Here is a 13,067-nt window from a genome sequence, read left to right on the forward strand (position 1 = left end):
GAAGTCCCTAAGAATGAAATGGAGTTGCCAAATGAAATCAAGCTTGTTTAACATCAGGATGTTAATCCCTGATGCTTATTCCCTGACATTTATTACTTTCTTTCTGCCCTCTTCATCTCTATTTACCTTGAAAGGGACTGAAAATTTAATACCGTGGACTTTCTTAGAATGTACAGAAACATACTATTTTTTTTGGACACGACTATTTACAGAGCCATCATAGTATAGTGTGGCAATAGAATTCTCCATTTCTTAGTTCCTTTTGTTCTGTTCATTGTTATGTCTTCATTTCTCCTGCTATGAGTGATCTGGCAACAAATAGTTGACTCTTCCTGTGGCGTGTGCCAGTCATCCTTCAGATCTCTGCTTCTAATTTCCCTTTTCAGATATTGTAAGCTGAAAAGCAGCAAACTAAACATGTTGTAGTTTTTACTAACCAGGTAAAGGAAGTATCCATATCATTGTGGACGGTCCAGGTAGAAAGATGCATGGACTTTGGGACTGCTGATACAGAGGCTCAAAGTCTCTTCCTTTATAACCTGGGTGTAAGTTGGGTTGTGGTGCATGGCACAGAGGATTAGGCCAGATTAAATGGAACCCCTCAATTCTGTCTGTTTCCTGCATGTGTCTATTCGTTATAATTCAAACATGATTCTCCTGAGAGCAGAAACCAGAGGTTGATCTTCCCCAGTGACCACAGGTCAACATAGCTCAGGTCAGAATTATAAGAGATATGTGGGTTGGCCTCGATGTGTATACAGTGATAATGGCCAAATCAAATCCCCAATCTATTTTCAAGAGGAGAAGCCCAACATTGGTTGAGCTAATATCTGAAAGCGGGGGTGAGGAGCAGACAGGACTCGGGGAGCAGCCTCTGGTGGGAACAGTGTTTCAGCTGTCATCCAGAAGGTCTCTCAGTAACCAGAAGATTTCAAACGTGGGGGTTTGATATAAAGGTGTTACCCCAGGATGTTCCTTACAAGGGTCCTATTATGTATCAGCAGAGTCGGTTTCATGGTTAGCTTGCAGTTCTGCTGTGGTTTTCCCAAATTGGAGGCAGTAATCATGGAGTCTTTGTCAGCACTAGCTTTGAACTGCTAAGTGCCTTAATCCTTGCCAGCACTGATCAGGATTAAGGGGCTGGGCCGAGCAGTTCTCAGTCTGCCTGCACAGTCGTCTGACTTTGGGTTTTCCGCTGAAAGTCAGCAAGTTGTTGGGGCTTGGTTTTCTCTGTCTGAGTTGGATTCTTACTTGGAATGATCTTTGATTTCATATTAATTAATGAGCCCTACGATGCAGCCACTCAAAATATCTCCCTGGAAAGCTGTCAGTGCTGACCATGAGCAATAAAAGTGTTGCCATCTTGAAATTCCTTATCCAACGTGAAGCTCCTAGCCACCTCCTCTCTGCTTGTTATCATGATATCCATGGGCTATTTGCCGCTTGTTTTGAGAAAATGCTAGCAGTCACTCTGATTTTTCAGCCCTCTTTTGATAATCGCCATCATCTTAAATATTATATTTTCATATAAAAGTTGTGAATATTGATTGGTTCTGTTTCCCCGAAAATGCTTCCACTGCCTTTTTCAGAGCATGGATGGACACGTTTGGTGAAGCACCTTTATTACTCTAAGTCACAGAACGGGGGCTCCTCCTTGAAATGCAGTGTCTTCTTAGATGCTTCCAGATCTTTCCTGTTTGTTTACTTTTATACGGTATAAATGGAGATATGAACAGTATCAGTGGTGGCTTTAGAATGATTCTGAGTAGAAACTGGATATCTCTACTCTGTGTAGAGACAGCCAGTGCTGAGTGCCCTCTTGAGTATCTTGCAAGTTGAAGGCATCTGTTAACTGGGGCTCGCATCTGTTCACCGTCAGGTCAGTGCCCTGTTTTCTTGGCCAGACTGACATCAGGGACTGCGTAGGACAGGTTTGGTAACACACTGCAGTCATGGACTGATAAAAAGGCTACAGAGTGGTTTATAGCAGACAGCAATTTAGAGCTGGGAATACGAGTGATGCACATTTTAGGGCACAAGGACCAAATTTTAATAATTTGGGATATTTAATGTCTTCCCAGATGATCCCCCTATCTGCACTTTAAAAGTCTCAATAATGGCATATGACACCTCATTCCCCCTCTCCAAAGAGTTTTGCTTTCTTTTCATTTTTTTCATTCCAGTCTTAACACAGATGCTAGGCAATACAAGACAAAGCTTGGACAACTAGGTTCTAGATCGAGTGGGCATATATGGTCTGCAAAATCCTAGAATTGACTCCACGGTATTGTTTACCTTCTTAGCAATTCCTGTGTCGTAACTTCAAAGGGATAGTTTTTACTCTTCAGGAGGATAAGCGATAAAAGAAAGATGGTATTTTAGGGAGGCATTGCTCTAAGACATCCTACCAAGCACCCCTGTGCTCAGGAAGCAGAATGTGACTCTCTGTAGCAGTCTACCTGCTTCTTATGAGAAACATTTCTTCATGGCTCCTGGCCCTTCCCTTCACAAACATCCACAGCAGGGTGAAAAGCCCAGACCAGGGAGAAAGGTGGCATTCTTCAGACCAGACAAAAGAACGTACAGGAATACACTGCACCAAAGGACCAAGGTGATTCCTGGCTAGAGCTCTGTTCTCTGACTAAATTGTGGCCCCTTTCTTATACTGACCCTCTCAGCTGTGCTGTCTGCCCCTCCTTCTGCCTTGAACAGCTTCCCAGGACTGAGACCCCCTTTGCCTTTCTTGACCCGCCCCTAGGCTCTGCCCTAGACTTTCACTGCCACAGCCTCTTGCTGACCATTGCTGCATGGCTGAGGATACCCCTGGACAGTATGAGGAACAGACACTCAAATAGCTGTGACAGATTAATCACCTGTTCCTTTGCTAACACGAATTCCCCTCTGTCCGCCCCAGCAATACCACCAAATTAATCAGGATCGAAACCTTATCTTAGAAGGGATGCCATTTGCCAAGTTGGGCAAACTGTTAATGTGCCAACACGCAGTCCTTGATCACAGACAAAATTTCTTCAGGGAAAGAGTAGTCGTATCTTCTCCAATATTTTCATACAAGAGCCAGTGCTTTCGCTCTGGTGATTTTACAGCTCGTGGGGGATGTATTTAAAGCTTGAAAACAATACTCAGGGAGAAAAGATGGACTGCATTCTTATTACTGTCATTAAAAATAATAATGTTTTTAGTTATGTATTGTAATGACTCTAATTCAGGGTCTTGTAAGCTGCTTTAGTTGAGTTGCCTCTAAAAATACATACGGAATGTATTTGATGCTGTTTATTTCATATTTTTGGTAATATTTTGTGACTGTCCGCCAGACTTCATGCTGTTACAAGCAGAGGTATTTTGTGTTTCTCAAGACCAACAAAGTACCTTTGCTTCAGGGACATTCTAATCCCCCTTGAGAGAATTTGGCCATACAGATTCTCTTATTTTGGTGAGGTACGCTTTGTAAATTATTTTGTTTATTGCACTGTGCCAATTTTATGCAGTCTAAGTACCAATTAGTTTTAGAGTGAATTCCTTTGCTCTTAGTTATTTTTGAAATGTTACAATAAAAAAAAAAATACGGGAAACTTTCATTGAATTGCACACTTCCAAAGAAGGTAAAATGCATTTCTTATTGCTATTTTATTTTCCTACTAATGGATATTAACTTCTGTTCTCTAACTGGTGTCTTGTATGATTGGCTAACCAAGAATAACAAATTGACTTAATTTGGGGACAACTGTCATGGACAGAGCAATCGAGAATTTTAAAAAACGCTTGTGATGTAAATTAGGAGAGCGGGCAGTGAGGACCCTAGAAGGGACAGATTTGTTGGGCCAGAGAAGGAAAGATTTGGTAATGTGTGAGGGGTATTTGATTACTGTGGAGATTTAAACTAACGTGACAAGAGATCAATATTTGCTTCAAGAAACTTCTCTGTTTAAGTAGGGGAATCTACTTAACCTTTTGAGGCAAAATTGTTTGTAAATTCACCTGAAACCAATAAAAAGATATTCTTCTCATACTGTAAGCCAAATACATTCGAGATTTTTAAAAAAATTTTGAAAGAGGCGGCACCTGGGTGGCTCAGTCGGTTAAGCCTCCAGCTCTTGACTTCAGCTCAGGTCATGAACTCAGGGTTCATGAGTTCGAGCCCTGTGTCAGGCTCTCTGCTGTCACCATGGAGCCTGCTTAGGACTCTCTCTCTTCTCTCTCTCTCTGCCCCTCCCCTGCTGGTGCTCGCTCGCGCTCTCTCTCAAAATAAATAAATAAACTTTAAAAAATATTTGGAAGAGAAAAACAAAAATAAAAGAACTGCTGAAGGAAATATAAGTGAACGATAATATGACTGTATGGTAACAATGGAGTATCTAGGTACAACAACAAAAAATTAAATTGTAAGGGGAGGTGTTTATACATGTTTATTTATTTCTGAGACAGAGAGAGACAGAGCATGAGTGGAGAAAGGGAAGAGAGAGAGGGAGACACAGAATCCGAAGCAGGCTCCAGGCTCTGAGCTGTCAGCACAGAGCCCGACGCGGGGCTCGAACTCACAAACTGTTACATCATGACCTGAGCCAAAGTCGGTCGCTCAACCAACTGAGCCACCCAGGAGCCCCAAGAAAAATTTTTTAAATTTCCATTTGGCAAAATGGTTGCAAACAAAAATAAACTAAGAAAACTGTGCTTTGTGCTGTTTTCCTCTGCATGGAATGTTCTTCTGTCCCTCTTTACCTGGCTGACTCTCATGTACTCTTCAGTCTCAGCCTAAGCCTTATATCCATGGGTGGTCTTCCAGGATGCCCTGATGAACTGACTGTTTGAGGTCTCCCACCATACTTTCTTCCAGGGAAACATTTACCAACTACGTCACAGGTGACGTTATTAGTGGCCGTCTTCGCTGCTAAACTTGGGGCACAAAGGAAAGGAGCCACGCTTGATACTCACAATGCCAGCTGCAGCTCCTACCACATCTTATCTAGCATATAGTAGGTTCTCAATAAATACCCCTTGCCATTGAAATGAATGAGTGTTTCAAGAGCTCATTATGAAAGAGTAGATGAAGGATATGAACTAGTAATTCCAAACACACACACACACACACACACACACAAGTGCCCAGAGACACTTGTGACATTTCAATAATAATCAAATAGAAGTTAAATCATATTAATGTACATCTCAGTGGTCTATAATTGTGTGTGTGTGTGTGTGTGTGTATAATCTTTGTCAGAATACCTAAGAAAATGAATAACGTCATTAATGGCCTGTGAGGGTGTGATAAAACAGGCATCTCATACACCGTTTGTGGCGAGCATTTCAATTGGTACAGATTCTCTGTTAAACTGAATGCTGTTCACACAGAATTTTATCTTATGAAAATAATTTGTTGGGGCACGTGGGTGGCTCAGTTGGTTGACTGAGCTGGACAAACTCTTGATTTTGGCTCAGGTCATGATCCCAGGATTGTGAGACGGAGCCCTGTGCTCAGGCTTTGCGCTGAGTGTGGAGCCTGCTTGTGCATGCTCTCTGTCTGTCTCTGTCTCTTTCTCAAAATAAAAAATAAAAAAAAAGAGAAAAGAATTTGTTTAATGGAACAAGGATGCATGTAGAAAGTTAAACTTCTGATGACAGTGTTTTGTAAGAGTTCAAAACTGAAAATAAATTAATGCTTATTTGTCAATAGGACACATCGGGGTGCCTGCTGGCTCCATTGGTTAAGCATCTGACTTTGGCTCAGGTCATGATCTCGCAGTCCATGAGTTTGAGCTCTGAGTCAGACTCTGTGCTGCCAGCTCAGAGTCTGGAGGCTGCTTCAGATTCTGGGTCTCCCTCTCTCTCTGTCCCTCCCTCACTTGCACTCTTTCTCTCTCAAAAATAAATAAACATGAAAAATTTTTTAAAAATAAGACACGTGTATTTATCTGCATGTATGTATGTATATATATATGATAGTAAAACCCCATTTTTGTAAAAATGCATCATAAATGCATAAATTTTGAAATATCTTAAGAAAAATTCTGAAAAGTATGGCCAACATATTAAAAGTATGCTATGTCTTGGTATTTATTAGCATATTACACTAATTATCCATTGATCTATGCTTTCCCTCAGTCTAGCTGTTTTGGGATAAGTTATAAGGTCCCTAAGAAGGATGGGTGTCCAGATAGAAATTTAACCAGACAGGGGCATCTGGGTGGTTCAGTCGGTTAAGCGTCCGACTTTGGCTCAGGCCATGATCTCACAATTCCTGAGTTTAAGCTCTGCATCGGGTTCTGTGCTGACAGCTCAGAACCTGGAACTTACTTGGGATTCTGTGTCTCCCTCTCTCCCTGCCCCTTTCTGGCTCATGCTCTATCTCTCTGTCTCTCTCAAAAATGAATAAACATTACAAAAAAAAAAAAGAAAGAAAGAAAGAAAGTTAACCAGAGAAATCAACTGACATGATGAGACATGAAGGTATAGACGACTCCTCCTCTTCCTTCTCCTCCTTCTCCTCCTTCTCCCCCCCTCCTCCTCCTCCTTCTTCTCCTTCTCCTTTTTTTTTGGTTTTTCTCCCAAAAGCAGAACTTGAGAGAAAAAAATGTATGTGCCTGTGGTTGGTTCTGGAACACTGTTCCTAGAGAAAGCATTAGGGACAGGGGTGTGAAGCAGGGAAAGAGATAAAATCCATTAAAGACTACATTATCAATTTGACTGCCACTTTGGTGACTAGCTGCTTGATTTCATGGGCTTCGGAGGTAAGATTAATTTCATCTGCCTTGTGGCAGGTGAAAAGTCTGACTTTCTTGTTCCCCCTGTGCACACCCGTCTCTGTGGGGCTCAGGGGCTTAGGAACCAAGTTCTGCCAGGTGGATGTGACTGAGCTGTTTGGAAGGCAATAACGAGAAAAAATGCAAATAATTATTGCAATTGCTAATTTTGGAGGGAACATTGCTGTGATCATAAAATCCTAGCAATACAATTAGGCTTCAAAGCATTCCTTTGGGAATATTAGTTACTCCTTGGGAGAATTTCCTCGGCAATCCACAACAGTTGTAGCTGATACTGTTGAAGGCCAGAGAAAGCCCACACAAGGAAAGCTGCATTCAGTCTTTCCTGAGTTTCTAGCATGAATTACTAAGACTTCAGAAGAGACATCAGCCCCACTTCAGAAATGAAATCTAAAGAGCCTAGTTTGGGTTGCTAAAGAGAAGGGATTGCAGTGTAACCTAGTGAAACCTAGTTTGGGTTGCTAAAGAGAAGGGATTGCAGTGTAAACCAAGCAGGGGAGTGTCCTGATAAGCACACCTCTACAATTAGGGATGCATTTGTATCCAGAAAATGTTTTTAATTCCTGAGCCCTGATAAGGAGTTGATAACTGAGGTCAACCATACTGAGAATGGTTTTTATTTAGGATTGAAGGGGAGAAGTGCGTCCGGGTGGCTCAGTGGTTGAACGTCTGATTTCGGCTCAGGTTCATGATCTCACAGTTGTTAGACGGAGCCCTGTGTTGGGCTCTGCACAGAGTGTGGAGCCCGCTTCATTAAGATATGTCTCTCTCGGGGCGCCTGGGTGGCGCAGTCGGTTAAGCGTCCGACTTCAGCCAGGTCACGATCTCGCGGTCCGTGAGTTCGAGCCCCGCGTCGGGCGTCGGGCTCTGGGCTGATGGCTTGGAGCCTGGAGCCTGTTTCCGATTCTGTGTCTCCCTCTCTCTCTGCCCCTCCCCCGTTCATGCTCTGTCTCTCTCTGTCCCAAAAATAAATAAAAAACGTTGAAAAAAAAAATTAAAAAAAAGAAAAAAAAGATATGTCTCTCCCTCTGCCCCGCTCCCCCACTAGTGCGCTCGCTCTCTCTCTCCCTCTCTCTCTCTCTCTCTCTCTCAAATAAATAAATAAAATGAAAAAAATAAGATAAACTTTTTGAATCAAGAATTTATTTTTTGAAGATAACATTGGCATGCAATTTGTTCAGTTTTGGATAGCACAGTAGAGGTGGCTTATGCACTAATTAAATATGCTTACCTTGAAGAGCAGATCTATTTGCATGTAGAAAATGTGAACAGACAGGAATGGGAACTACTAGCATTATAAATGAGTAACTTTCATTTATGTAGGTAGATGAATGAATCTGAGGTTTAAAAATAAATGAATCTTACTAGGCCCATGCTCTTACAATTGAAAAGTTAGTATCATTGAAATTCTGGTTAAATTAGAAGTGTTCTAAAATGGGACTAATTGCCTTTTCGAAATGAAGAACAGTGTGGAGGTGAGCCCTTTTTTCTTTCTTTTTAATTAAGGCATAGTCATTCATTTCAACTATTTTATATTTAGTTTGGCATAATTCAATTAATAGGAACGTGATCCAGTGGTAAAGGAGAAAAGCTGGAATAATTTGCGTAGTGCTGTTCAAACTCTATCACGATTGGCCATTCGCTAGGCCAGTTCTTCCAAAGGAATGTGGGATGCTTGGCCAGAAAGGACTCTATTAAGTCGTTCTGCTCTAAGGGAGAGAATTTGAAATAAAGGGTATTTACTTCTGTCAGCTTTAATTTTTCTCAAGTCTCCAACCCATTATAGTTTTTAATTGGAGAAATTGATATCCATTCGATGAGTTAATTGTCTCTGTACACTGCTCAAGATGCATGTCTTTCTCTTTCTAAGGAACTAGAATCTCCATCTTGGGGAAACACTTGTGGCCATCCATCTTTTGCTTTAATTTCCTTGCCAACCTGTTCTTCTGACCTTTTCAGCCCCTACTAATTTCCATACCTTCCTCTACTGGTTATTTCAGTAGTGACTGTTGGAAATGTTACCGAAACACCAAGAAGTTTTCTGACATCCTTCACTTTGCCTTAAATGTCTGCTGTGGCATTAAACATTGGATTGTTTGGATCTCAATCTGTCACTTTAAGGTTTTCCGTTAAGTGAGCAAACTATCCCTCACCCATTGATCTTGTACTGGCCGTGGCATTTGCTTTGTCCAACAGAATATGGGCAGAGTAGTGACTTGTCTGTTCCATGCTGAGGCCTCAGTGTCCCTTGCTGTTTTCCTGCTCAAGCGCTTGTCCTCTGTCATCCAGTGACCGCTTGCCTCAAGTAGCCATGGCTCCAGGGAAAGGGAAGAGATTCCTAGAATAGATCGAACTGAACTCAAAGTCTAGAAGTAAATCCAGGTGATCTGTAGGCTGAAGCAGAACAGCCCCAGACAAACCTGTGGGTAAGAAAAATGAATGTTTGCAGTTGTCAGCCACTGACTTTTAGGATGGCTTGTAATGGAGCATTGTTATGGTGATGAATGACCTCAACCTATTCCTTTTACCCACTCAGATGAACTGAAACCCAACAACGTGTACCCCTCTATCCTCACCTAGCTAAAAATTGCTATTTTACCTATGTCACTTTAAAGCGATTGAATCCGTTTGGAGACGTATAACTGTTCTGGAGTGTAAGCCAACATCATCGATTCAAATTAAAACTAAGCCTCTCCTACAACCATGCACTCCTGGGTATACATTCAAAAGAAACGCTCACCCAGGCCCACAGAGGAGCATCCACGAAATTGTTCATTTAAGGGTGATGTGCTGCAGGGAGTTTGTTAGAACTGGAGTGCAGTCAGTAGCAGGTAAAGGGTTTATTGGGTTTAAATAGATGAATAGGCAATCAAACTAATCAATAACAAAACAGATTCTCTGTCGTCTCTCATTCAAGAGATAACAGGTATCTATAAACCATCCATCCATTTACAGTGATCATCAAGTAATCAGACCATAAAACCAAATTCTCAGTGGCTGTCACCAATGGGGAATAATAATTATCCTCCTGTAACAAACCAAGAGCAAAATCACTCCATGCCCATCTACCATGGAGAATCTCGCAGCAGTTTGAAGCGACGTTGTATTTGTACACATGGCAACCTGTGGAGTTTTAACAACATAATATCCAATGTGTGTGCGTGTGTGGGGGGGACAAGGAGCTAGACTAGGATATCTATCATGTGTGCACACATGAACACATGGAAAATAGCAACATTTAAAAACATCACAATAATTCTCTAGAAGGGAGGCAGGAAGGGAGTGCGACATGAGATGAACGTTAGCACATTAAAAAACATGGCAAGGGGAGAGCCTAGGAGGGATCCAGGATGAGAGTATACCATGGACCGGGAGCATCACAGAATCAAATCTGCCATCTGAGTTAAAAAACAAAACAAAACAAAACAAACAAATAGGTTATTAAAGTCTTGCCACGAACAGCATAAAAATAGTCATCTTATTTTTTTTCTCTGGGAGCTATTAAAATGATTGATTTTTCTCATTTCGTCTTTTGATATACTTGAACTTGCTTATACTAGATAGCATAAAAGTATGATTTAATTTTATTTTCTCTCCAAATAACTAAATCTCTCAGTCTTTTATGGAATAATCCTTATTTTTTTTCCATCTGTGATTCCTCTGTTAAGATAAATGATTCTATGTCCTCTATGGACTTAAGGCTACTTCATGTTGTATTGAATCATTTGCCTATTTTCCATATTACTATTTCAATACTTCAATATTGTAACTTTATATAATTTTAGATGTCTTCCCCTGAGACATTCAGTGCATTCACCTGACAGAACTGGATAAACTTCCTCTCTGGAGACGTGGGGAACCTCATGCCCAGGGTAAGTCTCAGTATGATGAATCCAAAGTGGCAGTAGAAAAATTAATTTCTCCTCTTCAGTAATTTTTTGTTTTGCTGTGTTGTGCTTTTGGTTTGTTTAAGGGAGATAAATTATGATCCACTGGTGTCAGCACGATTGGTAATTTGCTTTATGGTCTGATGGCTTGCTGATCTCCATAAATGGATTAATGGTTTATTGAGATATTTTATCTCTTGAGCACAAGATGATGGAGAATCTGCTTTGTTACTCCAATTTATTTGCTTGCCTATTTGTCAATTTGATTGCAAATCAATTATAAATTTTATGACCAATGGGAAGGAGAAAAATCCTTTAATATCTAGACTTGTGGATTTTTGTGTTTCCGTATTTATTCTTGCCAATATTGTAGAATGCTACTAGAAACATCCTCTATGTTTATGTGTCTACGCATCATAATTTAGAACCGCCTTTACCTCTTATGATTGTGTAGTGTTTTCCTGTTTCTCAAGAGTATTAATGATGCAGGGACACCTATCTGACTCAGTCGGTTAAGCCTCTGATTTTGGCTCAGGTCATGATCTCACAGCTCGTGGGTTCAAGCCCCATGTTGGGCTCTGTACTGACAGCTCAGAACTTGGAGCCTGCTTTGGATTCTGTGTCTTCCTCTCTCTTTGCCCCTCTCCCGCTTGTGTGCACTCTCACTCTCTCTTTCTCTAAGATAAATAAACACTAAAAAATAATTTTTTTAAAGAGTACTAATGATTTAGATTTAAAAGATCCAGTTTTGAGAGGTATGGATGTAAACAAAGGGGCTATGTTTACCCATAAATAAACACTAAAAAAGATTTTTTTTAAAGAGTACTAATGATTTAGGTTTAAAAGATCTAGTTTTGAGAGGTATGGATGTAAGCAAAGGGGCTATGTTTACCCATAAACTATCCAACCCAAAGTGGGAGAGCATTAAGTCCCTGTATAATTTCTCCAGGTAGAAATTACTGGCCATGGTGAAACTAACCACATCTTAAAACATTTTTTTAAACGTTTATTCATTTTTGAGAGACAGGGAGAGACCGAGCATGAGCAGGGTAGGGACAGAGAAAGAGGGAGACACAGAATCCGAAGCAGGCTCCAGGCTCTGAGCTGTCAGCACAGAGCCCGATGCGGGGCTTGAACCCCTGAACTACGAGATCATGACCTGAGCTGAAGTAGGAGGCTTAACCCGAATGAGCCACCCAAGTGTCCCTAAAACATTTTTCTTTTTTTTAGGCAGGGTAATGATTGCAGTTCTCTCTGCTGTTTTGTAGCACCAGTGTTACAAATTTGGGTAGATATTTCTCAGATGAATTTTATATGCATTCCATATTCCATTCTAAGTCATATGAAAGTTGTATTTCTTTTTCTTTTAAGTTTATTTATTTATTTTGGGAGAGAGAGAGAGAGAGAGGGAGGGAGAGAGAGTGCTATGAGTGCATGTGCAAGTGGGGGGAGAGTAGAGAGAGAGAGGGAGAGAGAGAGGATCCCAAGCAGGCTCTGAGCTATCAGCACAGAGCCCGATGCGGGTCTCAAACTCACAAACCATGAAATCGTGACCTGAGTCGAAGTCAAGAGTCCAACACTTAACCAACTGAGCCATCTAGGCACCCCAAAAGTTTTATTTCTGAGAAAGATGCACAGAGATGTTCGTATGGCATAGCTGAGATCGATAGTTAACAGTCACAATTTATTATGATTATGATTTTCCCAAGAGGAAAAGGAGAAAATCATGAGAAGTTTGGAAGGTGTTTGGATACTTCAGGATTGGCCCAGTGGTCACCTGAAATACCCAGTGCAAACACACGCACAGCCACACACGTGGAGCTCCCCACACCCAGAAGCATGTCCCCGAGGGTCTGTGTTGGGTTTTACTGAGAGCTCGGAGATGAGCAAGGGCATTTCCATAGCCCAGACAGAAACAAGTCAAAGTTCAGTTTTAAATATTCCTCTTCTCTTTCCCTCCTTTTTTAGGAGACAGAAATAACAATTAATGGGAAAACAAATTCCCCTCATTTTCTAATTCAGAGAAATGTTGTTCTATCTCAGACCTCCAAAACCAGCTCTGAGACTCCCTAGTCCTACATCGTGCAAAAGCTAGTTAAATTGCTTCGCTGTACAGAGAGCTGTCCTTTCAAGGCCCCTCCCTCCCCTCCTCCTTTGCACCAAGGTTTTGAAGGCAGTGGAAAGATAGTAGACCTCTCCTCACAAACAGGTTCCGTCACCCAGGCCAAAAGGGCACTATGGCTGATATTGCAAATCTCTTCTTTTGCCTACATCAGTGCAGTCTGATATTTGTATTTCTGTTTCTCTTCCCCCTCCATTTATGTGGCAATTGTTTCCCTTTCCCTTATTTATTTTTAAACATTCCGTATATTTCAGAAGTGTTTCTTATAACTGGCAGATAGGT

The 13,067-nt window shown here is 41.2% G+C and overlaps 1 long non-coding RNA gene across 1 annotated transcript in view; it reads left to right on the forward strand.

Moving 5' to 3' along the window:
* Positions 1–11,005, forward strand: part of LOC122231733 — a 152,357-nt gene extending 141,352 nt beyond the window's left edge. The window contains exon 3 of the long non-coding RNA XR_006208970.1: positions 10,562–11,005. This is a non-coding gene — a long non-coding RNA (uncharacterized LOC122231733). The remainder of the gene's footprint in view (positions 1–10,561) is intronic.
* The last annotated feature ends 2,062 nt before the right edge of the window (positions 11,006–13,067 follow it).

This window comes from Panthera tigris, chromosome D2, assembly GCF_018350195.1.
Source record: "Panthera tigris isolate Pti1 chromosome D2, P.tigris_Pti1_mat1.1, whole genome shotgun sequence".
In the NCBI taxonomy this organism is placed as follows: Eukaryota; Metazoa; Chordata; class Mammalia; order Carnivora; family Felidae; genus Panthera; species Panthera tigris.